This window comes from Diabrotica undecimpunctata, chromosome 4, assembly GCF_040954645.1.
Source record: "Diabrotica undecimpunctata isolate CICGRU chromosome 4, icDiaUnde3, whole genome shotgun sequence".
Lineage (NCBI taxonomy): Eukaryota > Metazoa > Arthropoda > Insecta > Coleoptera > Chrysomelidae > Diabrotica > Diabrotica undecimpunctata.
In genome coordinates, this window is record NC_092806.1 from 139,318,095 (window position 1) to 139,333,774 (window position 15,680).

A 15,680-nucleotide genomic window follows, 5' to 3' on the forward strand; every position below is an offset into this window, starting at 1 on the left:
GTAGTTGGCTTATTGGTCCGACATGGTCCCGAAAGGCCAGGAATATGCGACACTATGTTGGTGACGCGAGTACGGCTAGACGCAGGTGGCGTTTTCGCCCACTTTTTTCTATTTTTTCCGTAGAAATAGCCACTTTCATCCCCAACAATTTCACTTTCAACAGATAAGCTAACTTCTTCGACAGAGTGCCTATCACTGCCATCAACAGCTTCATCTTCACTCTCACTATCAGCATTGTAGTCACTATCCGTATCGTGATCACTAACAATCGTCTCTGCATCGGAAAGGTCGTTGTCGGTATCCCATAAAGTTTCAGCAATATGTTCAATTTCCTTTTGTGTCAAAGGCGCCCTTTTGTCACGCACGTTCGACATATTATACTTCGATCACAACTCTAAATTGAAAGAACAAACAAAATTGTATTTTTTTCTGGAAAAATAACAGTATTGTGCTTCTTACCCGAAAACGAGAAATTATCCTTTAACGGTATGGCAGGGTCAAATCTGACCCAATTCACAATATTCACGTGGAGCCACTAATTGCTTGCGGGCGACTGATAGCGGAACTGAAGCAGTTGCACGCCTTGAAAGAATACCTCAAATGGTATGTTGCCATATCGCCTAGTTTTTCCGAAAATTACAAAAGAATTTCCAATAGGGTCAAATTTGACCCTGCCATACCAGTTAAGGGTTAAAACGCCGAGGCATGTCAACTTTGCATTCAAAGTGAAAGTTAAATCGAAAGGTAGGTCATATGGGTTACAACATTTTAAAAGTAATTTAATTTTCTTCTCAGGCATACTGAAGTTTTTATCGTGTGTTAAAATATTGTAAACAAAATATGAGATGTAGCTAAATAAAATATTTTATTTGTAATTACAAGAGGTTTGAATTAGTATATCGTCGCTGATTTGCAAAAAGGTGCCAAGTGACATTTTATGTAAACAGGTGTTATGTTCAAAAATAGTAGGTAAAATGACAATTGTCTCGCCAATTGTCATCGTGTAAACGCGGCTTAAAAGTGGCTGGAAATTACTATACAACCAAGCACACGTAGGTACAGTCTGTCCCAAACCCTTCTTTCAGTGCGTCACTAATTTTGACGTCATATAGGATTTTAAGAATGTCGAGAATTATTGCATGACATTTTAGTTAAATTTGACAGTTGCAGGATGGTAATCTGTCTTTTTCTAATTGAAAATAATTTGATAATTTTAATATTAGTCTTTGTTCTTTCTCGATATCTCTCGGCATATTTAAAATATTTTTATGACAATAAATACAAAATTAAATTTTCACTGTAAAATGTCTGATAATGCTAATCTGAAATGACATTTATCATTTTATCAGTTGACATTGTGAAAGTACTGTCACGATCAAGACAATCTGCGTCAAATTATATTTATGCGCATCATTGATTGGATATCTATTTAGCGTATTCTAAACTCCAACCAATTATACATCCGTAAGTAGAATCAGCTTTAGGATAAATAATTTTCTAAGTTCTATGTATAATAATCACAGACTCACGTTTTTTTCTGTCACTTCTAGCTTAATGTGTTAGAGAGAATTCGATCAACTATGACGCACTGAAAGAAGGGTTTGGGACGAACTATACAGTCCATCTAATTTAGATAACGATTTACGTCATTATATACGTCAGAGATTGAAGTTGACATAGTTGCCAAAGTATAAAAAAATCCTGAATCCATTTTAAATCAAATAGGTCACATAATTATTATTATACTCTTTACAACGACTATTTAAATTCTTACATGACATTTTTGAAATAAAACACACTAATTTTGTTCTAAAAAGAACAGATTTTATTAAATAGTTAAAAATATAAAACAAGAGGTATTCACTTTAAGATTTAAAATAATAAAGTACAAAAAGTGTCAACACCGCAACTGTCAAATAGGTGTTACCAATTTATGCCAAAATTTTACCTTCGTTCAATTACAGTTACAGTGTGTTCCGAACAAATGTTCTTGATAAAAACGCTTTATAATGCATTTATACAAATTAAATCAAACATATTATTGTGTATTTCTTTAAGTTAACATTAATAGAAACTTTTAAATATTAGTTCTACGCGTATATAATAAAATATGTCTAGTGGCTGTAATGCCAGTGTACTCGGTAAAGTGATTCTAAAAAAGAACATACCTACACCCTAAATATTTCGTGTTGGTATCATGTGACGTCACACGCTATGACGCCGATGACGTACATCGTTAACTAAATTAGATGAATGTACTCATAGCCAATATTAATAGTAAACAAACTAAATATCAAAAAAAAAACAGGACTTTGCGAATTACCGACAATCAATATTTATTTATCTGCTTATAATTAATATTTATGTTAAATTATAACAACTGAAATGTATTTTTTAAATATATACTACCCATCGAAAATAATAAAATAATAGAAAATAAATTTCAATTAAATAAAAATTGCTTACGTATAAAAAAAACGCAAGTGGCTTAAAAAGTTTTACTTTATCGTTTGGTAGTACAAACGAAACTACTCTGTAAGACTAAAATGGGGGATGCAATAATTCATTCATTCATTGCCAATTTTCTTTCTATATAACCATTTCGGGCCCTCCCACGAGAGATGAAATAAACTCATCGCACTGATTAACGAATTTTTTAAGAAACATATTAAGTGTTTATTGATCTCGACAAATCCTGGCTTCGAATCAAAGTAACTCAAAGTTAGTTTGGAACTGATAGTTAGTATAAGTTTGCCCTGCCTGGTATTGAATAGAACGAAAAAGCGAACCTACTTGCCAGAAGGGCAAAAGAAACATTCATAGACTTAGAAACTTTCGTTGGTATAGCAAAAAGCACAGCCAAAAGAACGATAACGATAAATATATATATAAAGATTTAGTAGATAATAATAGTATTATTGAATATGAAAGCGATTTATCGTAGGTCTCTTAAGAAGACCGTATCACCTCAAGGGGCGCATGAATAAAATTAGACTGCCACAAAGAAAGGATTGCAGATTTTTGTCTTGTTTGAAGACGAGGCCCAGAACACTTTCTGTGCAACTGCTCAGGATTGAAAATGATAAGGCTTAATACATTTGAGGTTCATTAATTCGACCTCTATGACTTCGTCGAAGTGTTGCAAAAGCCTTAACAGAGTTTATTAAAAAGGCTGGGCTGAAAGGACTACTCTAACCTGGGAATAAGCCACAATAGACCTCTTAAACCTAACCTAACATTTACCCTGGCTTGTGAGGGCAATACTTTTGGAAGTGAAACCTGAGCTACTCAATCCAACTATTTATCGCCTCTTTCGCCATTCATGGAGTTAGAAGAATCAGGATAATTAACAGAAGAATTATACATTTTCCGGTTGTAAAAATATTAATTATTATAGCTATACTCCACTCGCTTAGCTCGGGCATATTTTGACAGATTCATTGTCGGAAACCTACAACACAACAATTCCTACTTCTCAGTATTAATAGCTCAAGTATCCTACGATTGCAGACTTCTTTCTTTAAAAAAAGAAGAATTATTCTAAATAGTGGAAGTGTATACTAAACCCATCAAATTTTGAGTAGTATATATTTAAAAAATATATTTTAGTTGTTATAATTTAACATAACTATTTATTATATGCTGCAGATAAATAAATATTAATTGTCGGTTATTCGCAAAGTTCTATTTTATTTACTATTTAGTTTGTTTACTATTAATATTGGCTATGAGTACGTGTGCTTGGTTGTATAGTAATTTCCAGCCACTTTTAGTCTGTCAAAAAGTAACTAACTTCGCTCGTCCAGTTGAACGAGAAGATGTTTATACGGGGCCAACTATTGCCATGGCAGTAGACAGCTAAAACATGGCCGACTGCTCGTCATCTGTGGTGTCCGGGGAGGGAACTGGCAAAAAACAAGACAGCACTACGGGCCTACACCGTTCACACGGCGCCAATTGTCGCGACAATTGAGATTTCGAGTGATGGGGGGGGGGGCTCACTGGGCGCAGCTCATTGTCCTCAGTCTACTCCCGGAGACAACTGAATTTTGGGCCAATTGTGAGGGCAGTTGGCAAGGCAATTGGCCTGAAGTGTTTAGACGAAGATAATAATTTCATGCCAGTCAGTTGTCTTCTGACAATTGTCTCGCCAATTGTCATCGTGTAAACGCGGCTTTTGTCTGTCAAAAAGTAACTAACTTCGCAAAAAAATAGTTACTAAATTCACTAGACAGTTCGGACTGGGAATAGCGAACCAAGTATATTAATGAGCCACCATACTTTATTTCTATGAAGAAAACCAAACCGATGTTTCTATTCATATCAAACAGAACTGTTTAATTTTATTTTACAGATAACAATCACCAGAACCAACAAGTAGACAAATGTTGACATTTATAATAGAAACCTTAATAAACACCATCGTTGAACGTCATATTTAAATATAAGCGATAATGGAGATGTCTATAGTTTATTTTTATGAACGAGAGAGTAATTAGCATAATTTTAGCTGGTAGCTCCGACCACTCCATGGGCGTGCTCAAGATTAATTGAAAAATTACTTTGAATAATTGTAAAAAATAAATGAATTATTTCAGTGTTATAAAGTGTTATGTGTATGTAAACAAAAGTGACCTCTTTTATCACACACTATATTAGAACTGACTGGCCTACATTAAAAAGGGTTTTAAAAAATTCACATTTTTTTTAATTTTTAAAAATTACAAAAGAGAAAAAGAGTTTTTAAAACCGTCTAAGGTATGTTAAATAGATGAATAAAAATATTAATATAAAACTTACAGCTACTTATTACAAATCCAAATCAGATTCAGAAGATGAACTTTCAGAACCAAGATTTATAATAACTGGCTCGATCATTTTATCAGTAATATTGTCCAGCTTCCACATTTTTTCCTCTTCTTTAATAGTGTGATTTACTGCCTTTTCCCAGTTTTCAGGTTTTACATTATTTACGGCCTCCAAAAACAACTGTTTAACATCATGAATTTTAAAAGTGGTATTTTTTCTTGAAACTTCACTCTTTATCTGTGCCCATACCAGTTCAATCGGGTTTAATTCACAATGATATGGTGGGGATCTAAGTACTGTCATTCCACGATTTTTGGCAATTTCATCAATTTCGTATTTTTTAAATTTTTCTTTATGAAGGGCACACAACGAATAAAGTTCCTTTCTTATAGATCCGGGATGGTGCGTAATATTTTTTGAACTCAGCCAATTCTGCAAGTCTTTTTTTAACCACTTGGTTGTGGGCAGTCCTTCTATAAGTCTGGAGTGATAACTTGCATTATCCATTACTATTACACAGTTCTTAGGAAGAAGATCTATCATTTGTTCGAACCATTCTTGAAAGACATCAGCGTTCATGTCTTCATGGTAGTCACCGGTACGAGTTGATTCAAAAGTTAATAAACCACCTTCAACAAAACCGTCTGAACTGCCAATGTGTACTATTATCAGCCTGCGTCCCTTTCCTGATGGTGGGTTTAAACCAGTAGATAAGTTATTTACAAAAGCGTGCCTTTGACTTGTAACAGTTTCATCCTGCCAAAATTTATTTGGTGTATGACCCTCGTTGATCCATGTTTCATCAAGATAAAATATTTTTCTTTTTTGGTTTCTCATTTCCTTTATGGTTCTTAGAAAATGTCTTCTCCATATGACAATATCGCTTCTTTCTAATAAAATAGACTTTCTGGGATTCTTTTTCCAGCGGAAGCCTATTTCTTTTAAAAGTTTCCATAACGTACTTCGACTCATTTCTGGGTAATCCTTATCATCTCGAACTGAGACAAGAACTTTATCCAATGTTGGAAATTCTTGTCTAAAAAAGAATTCATGCACTTTCCGTCGAAGTCCTTCTTTAAAATGATATTCTATTTGAAATTTTGGTTTCCCTGGAGCATTACGTGGCATTTGAAAACTACCACATTTCTCTTCTTTAATAACTCTGTAAATCGTAGATTTCCCAACACCAAGTGTACTGCTAACTAACTCAACGGTCTCATCAACACTTTCACATAAACGTTTGTCTGTAAATTATTTAAAACAATTAAATATTAATGTTTTTTCATTAACTGTTAGAGGACCAATTTTTCGGCGTTTACACGGCACTTGCAAATTTTCCATAACACTAATATACACAATAAACTGCACCTTGCAACTGAAGTACCTACTTTTAGTGAACTGTTAAGAATTTTGAATACGCCACTTGGACCTTCCTATATACAAAATGGAAAAACCCACTATCACATTTTCTGTGGAATAAGTTTAGAAGGTAATTATCTAGTCAATTACTGTCGTAGATTCCTGGAATTAAAGAATTAAATGTTTGATTGTTGAAACCCTTACTTCGTGGAATGCACTCATTTCAGATAAAATAAAACGTTTTATTTTATCTAAAGAATTAAACTTTATTTTGCAAATAGGCAAAGAATTAAACTTTATTTTGCAAATAGATAATATAAAACGTTTTATTTTATCTAAAGAATTAAACTTTATTTTGCAAATAGGTAGGGACTTATTAAACTTTTATTGGTTATATATAACCAATAAAATAAACATCTTACATTTCTTGCAAATTCATTAGTACCTGTTAACCTCCATCACTCCGACACTGGCAACCTTATTTAGGGATTAGTAACCCTCACAACTATTGTATTCTATTCTGCTCCAACCTTTATACCTGGTGGTCATACTCAATTTAAAATTATTTTCCTATATACTTCTGTAAACTTGTTGACAAATATCTGTTTTTCATTGAGTCACCCGTATCAACAGTTTAGGGATTTGCATACATAATTTATTGTTTTATTACTCTCTCATACATAAAAATACACTATAGTGTATAAAGTATCCACTATTATTCATTAATTAATTATTAGTGAAACTGGCATAATTTATTAATCCCCTCGTGTTTACTAACTTCGGTAAATGTGATCTAAATGTTACATGTTTTCGAAAGCTTACCAGAGATACAACCTCATAAAAATTTAATAAGGATACGACCAATACTCATCTTCTCAAAAATTCACAGAGGAAATATTTAAGTATTCACCCCAATTTGCATCTCGACCTTCAAAACAAAGAGATAACAACATCTGGAAATAAATTTTTGATGAATTCTGTTGCAGAAATCTTCCAAGATAACTACTTGACCTTTAGTATTTTAGAGTACATATATTTATATACTGCGTATACAGGGTGTTTTACGACAAGCTTACACTATCTTTATATCGGAAACTAGTTACACAATATTTATAAAAATTGGTTAATGGGAATTACAAGTTATGTCGTACAAATATTTTAACAGGTGTGCCTTCTTCTTCTTCTAATGGCACTACAGCCCTTCGTGGGTATGGGCTTGCTTTATCAATATTCTTCCATTCTGATTTGTCGAATACTTTCCTTCGCCACTGCCTGATGTTCATGGTATTAAAATCTCCCTCTAAATCGTCTATCCACCTTTTACGGGACCATCCTCTTGTCCTATTTCCTTGGAGTTTCCATCTCGGATTACTGTTACAGCTCGATTATTTAGCTCGATTAAATTTTCTACTCACTTGACGTAATTATTAATTTAGTAAACTCGTGTACAGAAAAAATTCTCTCGAAGCTCTTCAAAAGTTTTTTAATAGTGCCAAAATCCTTATCGCAAGGCAAAAGTCAGTGCCCTCTAATGAGATAAATCTGTTCTATTTTTTTAAATCTTGTTTCAGCTAATGTCATACACATAGTTTTTTATAAATTGCAGCAAAAAAGAACACACCTCGCTCGAACCTTTACTGCCTTGGCGTTCGTGCTATATGTAAAAGAAACTTTTACCGGTTTTAAAGTTGTAAATATTAAACACGTTTACAGTCAATTGTATTAGGTAAAACAGATCTTATATGGGAATTTCGGGAAGATAGAGGTTCTGCATATATAATCAACCGATAAGACTAATACACTTTCACTAGTTTTGCTACGAGTTTCAGCTTCCTTAAGATATGTATAAAATTTTTTGGCTCTAAGTTTTTGGACGATTAGCTCAGCAGCAGCAGTCAGTTTGGCCGCATCACTAAATGAAGGACTTTTAATCTTCACTCCAAGTTCCTCACACTGACAACATGTATCTACCTGAGGTCAGCCAAACCGGTAGTTGAAGTGTTCCTAAAAATATTTCAGGTAACAATCATACTTTGTAGAGGAATCTTGACGATTTTTTTTTAAAGCTGATGGATAAGCTTGACGTTCAATCGTGCATCGAGATATGACATAGGTTTACTAGAGAAATGTGTCTGTTTAAGATGAAGCGATTCAACATGTTGTCTTATTGAAATATTGCTTTCTTCGGGAATTGCATGAACCTTCACATTGTGGCTCCTTTTCTCACATGGTGTTTGGTGGTTTGATAAATTTTAATTTTAATACGTTCTACTTTTTTTTTTCGAAATACCATTTTAGCTAAGAAATGCTTTTTGACAAGCACGTGTCCTAATAATTATCAACAACAACAAAATTAAAATAGGTACATCATTGTTTCATTAGTTTATTTTTTGTAGTCTTTTTTCTCCTTCTACCAACACTACGTTTTTCTATAAGTCCTTGTAGATATATATCCTGCTCATCTTTTGTGTTTTGGCCTCATCACTAAGTAAAGGAATTTTAATCTTAAATTCAAGTTCCTCACACTGACAACAAGTATCTACCTTAGGTCTACCTGACATGGCCAAACCATTGTAGTCTTTGTTCTTGAATATTTTTTAAGACTGTAGTCACCCCCACTATTTCCCTAAAAAAATCGTTTCTGATCCTGTCCCTTCTAGTCTTACCCGATATCCACCGTAACAGTTTCATTTCAGCTACCTCCCTCTTATGTTCCTGGATCTCCTTTACATGCCACTTGGATTTATTAATACTTGTAATTTTTTAAATATGATTTTAAATAGAGCAGAGTTATCCTTGTCTTATGCCCCCATGAACAAACAATTCATCAAATAGTCGTCTTTTGGTTTCCTTTTCTTCTTCAAGAGCCATCTCCGCGGCGGAGGTCGGCAATCATCATAGCTATTCGGACTTTTAAGACGGCTGCTCTGAAAAGTTCATTTGATGTACATTCCTACCACTCTCTCAGGTTGCGCAGCCATGACATTCTACGCCTCTATATGCTTCTCTTTCCTTGGAGCTTTCCCTGCATAATCAGTTGGAGCAAGGTGTATTTCTCTCCACGTGTAATATGTCCGAGATATTCTCGGACACTCTTCTCATTTTGTTGAAATTTGCTCTAGCCTTCTGATTTTGATCTCCTGAATGTAATCATTTGTGGAGTTAATCATTATTCCTAGATATCCATATTTGTTCACTTGTTCGACGTTGGTTCCGTTTATTAGAAGATTCTCGTTATTTCTTTGATTTTTCGATATTCTCATAAATTTCGTCTTCTTGACGTTAATTGTTAGACCGTACTCTTTTCAATAATCCGGTATTCTGGTCACCAGTTTCTGAAGATCTTCAATATTTTCGGCTAAGATCACAGTGTCCTCCGCATATCTAATGTTGTTAATGGGAACTCCATTTACCTTTATTCCAGCTGTTTCACCCTCAAGAGCTTTTTCGGGATTTCTTCGGAGTAGGCATTAAAAAGAATTGGCGACAATACGCATCCCTGTCTCACTCCACGTCTAATTTCAATTTCTTCTGGCAGCTGTTCGTTAACACGTACTTTTGCTCGCTGTTTATAGTATAAATTTGATATGACCCTGAGGTCGTTGTAGTCAATCTTCTTTGATTTCAGGACATTCATTAATTATTCATGTCGTACTTTATCGACTGCTTTATTATAGTCAATAAAACATGCGTAGGATATTCTTGATTGACATCAAGGCATCTTTGTATCAGTATGTATATTAAGTGAAAAAAGAGCTTCACGCGTTCCTAGGCCTTTGCGAAAAAAAAATTGTGTATAATAACGTCTATGCCCAGTTTGTGATATATTCGGTTATGGATGACTTTTAGTAGTAACTTTAGCACATGCGACATCAAGCTAATGGTGCGGTAATCGCTGCATTCTCTTGCGTTTTTCTTTTTGGGGAGACAAATAAAAATCGACGTTAACGACTCTTTGGGTAATACGTCTGAACTAAGACTTTTAGGATTTTTAGGATTTCTATAGGAAGCATGTAAGGTTCATTGCTTTTCCCACTCTTCATTATTTTTAATACGTGTAATATTTCTTCTTTTGTAATATATGGACCTATTTCTTCTGACGTAAGTTCTATGTGGTCCAGATCTCCTCTTTTATCATCGAATAGTTAGTCGATATATTCTGCCCATCTTTGTACTTTCTCGTCTGTCTGTGTTATAGAGGTCCCATGTCTATCCAGAAGTGCACCAGTGGGATTTTGTTTTCTTAGTTCTGCCTTCTTTAACTTTCTCGTGTATGATAAACAGATCATATTTATTTTGAAGGTCTTCGATCTTTTTTCACTTCTCTTCAAAGTATTTTTCTTTTGCCTGCTTGATCATCTTCCTAATCTCGTGGTTTATGTCTCTGTATTTAGTGTCTTTTGTTTTTAAATTGTCTGTTGTTCCATCATATTGAGTATCTCGTCATTCATCCATTCTTCTTTTCTCCTTGCGGAAGTCTTTAGTATTTCTTTACAGGGTTCCAGTAGACAATGTTTTAGTCGATCCCAGTATTCGTCAATATCATTGGTGTTTGTGTTCAATTTGCTGCAGTTCATGTTGGAGGCATTCTTTTACGTTAGGTTCTTTAAGTTTTCTTGTGTCTATTGTAGGGATTCTTTGATGTCTTTTAATAAGCTTAAGGGTGAGTGTAATCTTTGCGATAAGTGGATTATGATCTGAGGCCACGGCTTTATTAGCATTACGGTATTTTCTATCATAATGTAGTCTATCTGGTTCCTAACTACTTTCTTCGATGTATCTGCGGGGGATCGCCATGTATACAGTCGTCTGTTTGGTAACTTGAAAAATGTGTTTGTAATAATCAAGTTCTGCTCTTGACAGAATTGTAATAGACGGTCTCCTCTCTCACTTCGATTTCCCAGACCATAGTTTCCTATACACTTTCTACTTTGTCCCTTTCCAATCTTTGCATTGAGATCACCTAGGACTATCGTGATTTCTCTTGTTTTCGTTATTCTCAGCGCCTCTTCGATATCTCGGTAAAATAATTCCACTTGTTCTTCGTCGGCTTTGGTTTCTACTGTTGTTGTATTTCTACATTAAGTATAAATTTTTTTTAACAAATCTTTGTTGTTTATATTCGGTGTGATAATTTCTATTGCTATAAATGAAACAAAGTTCAACTAACAAAAATAATTTTATTTGCTTTAAGAGGACATTTTAAAATATAAAATGGAAAATATAATAAAACCTAAACCGAACAAAAATACCTTACCCAAACACCTAAATGCTGCATAAATGTAAATATATACATAAGAATTACAATTCCTAACATGTGTATCCAATTATATAGTTGTTTGATTCGCTTCTAACAAAATACATTTTTAAAAAGTACAATTATTAGATAAAATTTAATTTATATTCGCAAAACAAAATATCAACTTAAAAGAAGTACTTCGTATCAGTATTAAGTTTTTTTATTAATTGTTTATTTGTTTAATAGAGATATTTGTTTCGAAAAGATTTAATTTCGCATATTTGTGTAGTATTAGAAACAAAAATAAATTTGGATTGAAGCAAAAATATACAAGGAATCCTTAAAAAACCTAACCTAAAAATTTCTGCTGACAGTTTCAGTTCTATAGATTCGGTACAGAACGTTGTAAGCGTCTATATTCTTTGGTTTAACAGCCAGTTAAAGAGCAGAGGGTATAGAAGAACGAACAAACGCATTATAAATGTACACGGTTAGTTGTTTCCTGTTGGAAATTTTATTTCAACGAAGATCATAAAGTTGTAAATTTGTTGTGCGAATATCTTGTAGTTCAGATAGGATTCTAGTACACACTTTGTAAAAACAATGAAGCTAATGTCAAAAATGTTTACCTTCATTATACCCATAAAAATATGCTAGCCGGTTTTGAAAAGCGCCGAAAAAGAACGAGTCTTATAATGAATACAAATGTTGGGAAATTAATTTAAAATATAAGTAAACCAAACTTTAAAACGTTAAACAAAAAATTAAAATGTTGTATTAGATAGAGTTTGACATTTTTCTAGTCTTCTATATATTCCCATAGTATTTTGTTGGAAGAAGTGATTGCAGAATTCTTCAACCAAATTAGAAATATCTTAGCCGAGTTTAACAGTGATTTTAGTAAGAAATAGAGTTAATTGCAAATTCCTTTTAATTTAAGATCCCAAAACTACTTTTACAGAAACAATTAAGAATAATTTTTTAAGTGTTGACCTATAACATCCCTTACTATATACATTATGTACATTGAGACATTAGGGCGTAATAAATTGCGACCAGGGGATCCAGTAGAGTTGGTGAATGTATTTAATTTATGGTTGGCTATCTGAAGTCTACAGACCTTAATTTGTGGTGAACAGTTTGCTTTATATTTTGATATTACCTTATCGGTCGATCTATGTTACTCATTTTTATTTGGTCTCACATCCAGAAGTGAAACTATTTTCCTCTTGTATAACTGTTACAAATACAATTTTATCAAACGCCTCACAAATTAACTAGATGAATGATAGAAATATATTCATTTAATGTGCTGATTGCAATTAAATCGAGACAGTGATTGTGATTGATTGATCTCTCCTCTTGCAAAATTTGACGAAATGCCTTTCAAACCATTAAATGATAATATGCCGCAAAATTAACGTTCATGGATCCAATGTTTAATGATCTTTTCCACTCGTACACTTGTTTTTGAATTGTATGATTTTGTTTTTTACCTACACAAATACTTAGATGTTTTTTGTTATATCTGTATTTTTTTAATTCTATGAACTAAGATATCTGAACGATTAATAGTTTAACACCTTCTTTTGTTCGATATTCGAATTGCACATTGAGAAAATGGGTCCTTCGGGAAGTTTGCTTTTGATTTCTCCGTTTTTTTTTCATAGTTTTTTTTCTTTGACAATAATATATAATACAATAAAAATCTACTGTTTGTTGTTCATTTTAGTAGACACTACAGAATTTAGTAAAATAAGCAATGGTTTTTCTAAAGGCATATGTCAAATTAAAGTTCCAGGAGAGTTAGAGCGTATCCCCCAATTGTCCTTGTGAGAGGTTATTATTATTATATTATTAGTTATTACTGCAAACTTTTAAAAAATATATTGGTTGGCAGAAATGACATTTAGAAATAACCAAGAAATAATAATATTGGCAAACATGAAGAATAACACAAATTTAACTAACACTAACTGTAACTGCAACTTTTGGGTATCTTTTTAAACCTCACCCTGGTGTTTGGGCTACTAAGTCATAAGAAAAAAAACAGTGAAGCTACTGCTGCATAAAAAATGTTTAAACATATAGTTTAGCTCATTCAAATACAATTTTCGTTGAACTTAATATAACCTATATCTTTGCTAACAAGTAATTTTAGGAGCTTTGCTAATAAGTAAAACATTTTTCAATAAAAATACCATATTTGCAATTAAAATATTTATTGATATCCAGCTTTTCAGATTAAAAATTCATTGCAATGAGGCAATGCATAGAAACCTTTATTGAACAGTTGTTAAGATAGATAATAATAAGGGGGAAAAATTTCCCTTATTAGAAAATATTTTTATACCATTTCAGTTACTTTCTTCGGCATGGTAAGATCTGATCCAAAATTGCATTACTGAACAAGGAAAATGCATTTCGAAGTCATGAAAAATGATAAATTGGTCATTCGGAAATTGACGGAAGTGAGTTCAATATTACTTTTTGCGGGTTTTGGGATCCCTGAACACGAATATCATGACGGCGATAGTTTCCGTGTCATCTGGTGCACCTGGACCTCATCTCCTGGAGTTTTGTGAAAATTCGATACAAATCAGTGCAAACTCGTTACTCAGTGGGTTTTGGGATCGTTAAATAAATTTTGATAATGGACTACCACTGATAATTGCTGTATGAAAGGTAATAATACAGTGACGTTTAAATATATAAAATTTGTTAAAATTCTACAATGTATTAAGAACCTGTTTTATTATAATTTGTTGGTCTTATTAATTTTCTAAATCCACATAGCTTTAAGAGATCTCACAATATTAATACTATGAACATTTTATCAAGTAGTAGTGTGTTTTTCATTTAAATTTAATAATGCAAATTATTGATTACAATTAATTATTTTTGTCGTTGCAACTTTCCATTACATTTCTCTGAACAGAACAAGTAATATACTAATCTTTAAATATTTCATTATTTCATAACGATCTTTACTATCTGGCAACGCAACGTTGTGAGTATATTTTGAGCTCTTATGTAATTCCCCGAAATTTGCTGCCTGAATTGTCAATCTTACTGTTAATGTGACGCAATGAAATATAAAGTGGACCCTGGCATGATTGATTCACACTCTAGATCTGCGACCTAACCCAACCACTAAATGACATGATCTTTGCAATTTCTCTTGAATCTCCGGCTTCACTGGATCTTGACAGACCTTGTTGGTGATCAGATTCAATATTGATTTCTCAGTTACAACTCTGATGGTCACAACTCTTCATAGTTCTTTGTATAATTCAATGTTTCATAATATTATACTATGTAAAGAAATAATTAAGGCATGCATTTGTAAAAAATAGAATGACTAGAAATAAAGAAAAGATGTCAAACTCTTAAAACTTTGATTTTACAAATAAAAATATTTTCAAACTTAACATTTTCACAATGATTACGTTCGGCAGAAGTCTATACTCTTCATAGATAAAATATTCAATCAAGCAGTAGATCAGTATAAACTTGTTTTGTAAAAAACCGGAAAATGCAGCTTTAACTCAAGAATATTCAACTCAAGTTCAAATTAAGTTAAAGGTCACTAACTTCGGGTATTATAGCACTGTTATTATGTAACATCAGTTGCATTTAAAAGAAAGTGATCAAGGCACCTTTCAGTGAAGCAAGCCTTGCTACACCATACACTAGATCACAATGCATTATCTAATATATTTTGATGTAGTCTGCTTCTAGCTGCAGTTTCCTAGGATTGTCTGCTAGAAGCAATTGAACCAAAACGGAAAATGAATCCGTAGCGGAATATTCGGTCGCCGACATTTGCGGTTTTCTTAAAAATAACTCCACTGAATTGTGTCAGTCGAAATGGATATTACAAAAAGAAAAGTCCTTGCGCTATTATTATTATTAGAGGAAAATGAAGAACTATTTTGAAATCAAGACAAGCGGAAAGCACAAGTAAGTTATTAATTAAACTTAAATGATATATCGATTATATCATTGATCTGTTAGAACGTGACATACGTGGATAGATATGTTTCTTCAAATTTAAGCAAACGCACAAATAGTCTGCGATCGGTTTCTACCGACGAGTCTCCTAGGAAATCGCACTTTTAGCACGCCGTCCGGTGTTTGAAGGTGCCTCGGTCACATTTGAAATTATTAAAGTGTGGGGAGAGCAAATTCAACAAGTTAAAGTCAGATCTGTCAAATTTTGTAAATTATATGCTGGAAACATCCGCTTTGAAACGAAAAATTGATACTTACA